Source organism: Lissotriton vulgaris, unplaced genomic scaffold (assembly GCF_964263255.1).
Source record: "Lissotriton vulgaris unplaced genomic scaffold, aLisVul1.2 SCAFFOLD_537, whole genome shotgun sequence".
NCBI lineage: Eukaryota > Metazoa > Chordata > Amphibia > Caudata > Salamandridae > Lissotriton > Lissotriton vulgaris.
Genome location: NW_028247700.1, coordinates 509,857 through 512,568, shown reverse-complemented (window position 1 = coordinate 512,568; position 2,712 = coordinate 509,857).

Genomic DNA, 2,712 nt, shown 5'->3' with positions numbered 1-2,712 from the left:
AGAAAGCAGATTTCCTAGATGTACATGTTACTATTGCTAATAATACTGTTGCCACTTCGTTATATCGAAAACCGACGGCTGGCAACAGTATATTACACGCTAGCAGTAAGCATCCCCAACACGTAATCACCAATATTCCATATGGGGAGTTGCTCAGAGTTAAGAGAATCAGTAGCACTCCTGAAACCTTCGAACAAGAGGCACAGAACACGATGAATAGACTGAGAGCCAGGGGATACAATAATAAGGTTCTAAACAGTGCACTTAGGCGATGCTGAGCTAAGCCTCGGGAATCCCTTCTGACATCTGAACCTGCTGAACCGGAATCAGATAACCCTGCCCCCCGACTTATACTGGCATTCAGTAAACAAGAAAAACAAATAAGATCCATTGTGAAGAAGCACTGGTCTATTCTTCAAACAGACAGTGTCCTGGGCGATATCATCCCCAGTGCCCCTACTATAACGTACAAAAAAGCACCTAGCATGCATAACTGTCTAGTCAAAAATAGCCCTGAACTAAGTAACGGTAGCGCTTGGCTTAAACAAAAAGGTTTCTTTAAATGTTCCTCCTGTAGGGCTTGTAAGTTTGGTGTCAATACATCTCACTATTTTACACATTTCAGTTCTAGGAGGAAAGCCATCCGGGGATACTTCAACTGTTACAGTGAGTTCGCAATATATGTCCTGACGTGTACCTGTGGCCTACGATATGTGGGCAGTACCAAGCTACAGGTGCACGCCAGGATCTTGCAACACTTACGTGCCATCGTGAACAGTGATAACACGTACCCAGTAGCACGTCATTTCAAGTCCACTCATAACAATGATTTATCCAACTTATCTTATTATGTTATTGATGTGGTTGCGCCCCTCACTCGAGGAGGCGACAGAGAAAGACTGCTACGAAAAAAAGAAACCGAATATATCATTGAATTAGACAGCAAGTACCCGAATGGGCTAAACACTACTGAAGACTTACATCATTTGTTGTAGTCTTATTAATTTCAATATTCTCATGTGGTTTTCTCCATATTTTTCTCCTGAAGGTCATTCTGAAAATAACAACTGATACCAGATGGCGCCGACTAGGCATCATATGGGAGTCCAGCAAGGATTCAACTATCATACTGACCTTGATGTGTATTGCCTTCTTGTAAATATTATCTCTCTATCCATTCAAAAAATATTTTGGGGACTAATGAATCTTAAGTCAACCAATAACTTGTTTTTATCTCACGATTTCGCACTTTCACTATTTTTTCAATATAGATCATATCAAGATTTATCACTAGTGGGTCATTCCAATATCAGTGTTGCCATGCTATAAGTACATGTACAGATTGATGTTATACATTTTTCCAAAATTATTGTTATGAATTATACAGTGATATGTGTCCAGTTGCCCATCATAATGACATGAAAGCTCTAAATTGGGTATGAAATGGATGTAGATTTGTAAATAAGAATGGAGTATATATATTTTTGTAAAATATAGATATGTATATTTGTATAGATGTATATATATATTTTTTTACACAACATTGGGATATTGTATATAGATAGTTTGTATATATATATTTTTCTAGATGTATATAGATGGATTTAAATCTAATGGACACGTGTTTGTATGGGATTGATAGGTGTATATACAATGTATATATATTTGTGTATATATATTTTTTGTACATGGTCATGGTTTAATGAGTTAAAATATGCATTCATGCAGATATAATTTTTCTTAAAGCCAAAACACTGGTATTTGTTTCGATTGTAAATAGAGGTGTGCACGTAGCTTACAATGAAATACGTGTTTTTTCTATGTCTACACCTTGTGACTCACGAAAATGGGTGGAGCATCACTGGTAAAAAAATGTATAAATTTGTAGCTGACCTGGTGCGCGGTGTGTGACCAAGGGCACTAGGTGCTCGAAACGCGTAACCAGCGAGGTTTTTATTAAAGATCTCCTTGACTGCAGCCATTGGGTCCGTGTCTTCGTTTCCACGACAGGAGTGTGGTTTATTTGAAGATTACTGGTTCATATATATATATATATATACAATGTTTTTAATTTAATTAAAACATTTAGGCCCAGATGTAGGTAAATCTGATTTACCGACTCTAGAATACCGAATTTTACCGATTCGGTATTCTAGATTTGGTAAATCAGATGTAGGTAATAAATTCGGTAATTTTTACCAAATCTGTATGATTCGGTCATTACCGAAATTGCCATTACCGTAATTGCCATTGATTCCTATGGGCCTACAGGCCCATAGAAATCAATGTCAATAGAAATCAATGTCAATTACCGAATCGGTAAATACCGATTTGATTCAGTAAAATTACCGATGTTGCAAGGGTGACAGGGTGTAAGTTTGACACCCTGTTGCACCCCTGATTTTGCCTTGTGTGCCATGTGACACACAATCATGCCCTTAGGGCATGTCTGTGTGCCACACGGCACAGGTGTACATGCACAGACGTGCATGTACACTGGAATTTGTTATTTACCATGTAATAGTATTACATGGTAAACAACGAATCGGTAATTGCCTGTGGCACTGTTTTCAGTGCCACCTACATCTGTATTTACCGATTCGGTAAATATACCGGTTCTGTAAATTAAGCCTACTACATGTCAAATCCCAAAAACCGGTCGGTAACGGCTGAAATCGGCCGTTACCGACCGGTAATTAGCGACCTACATCG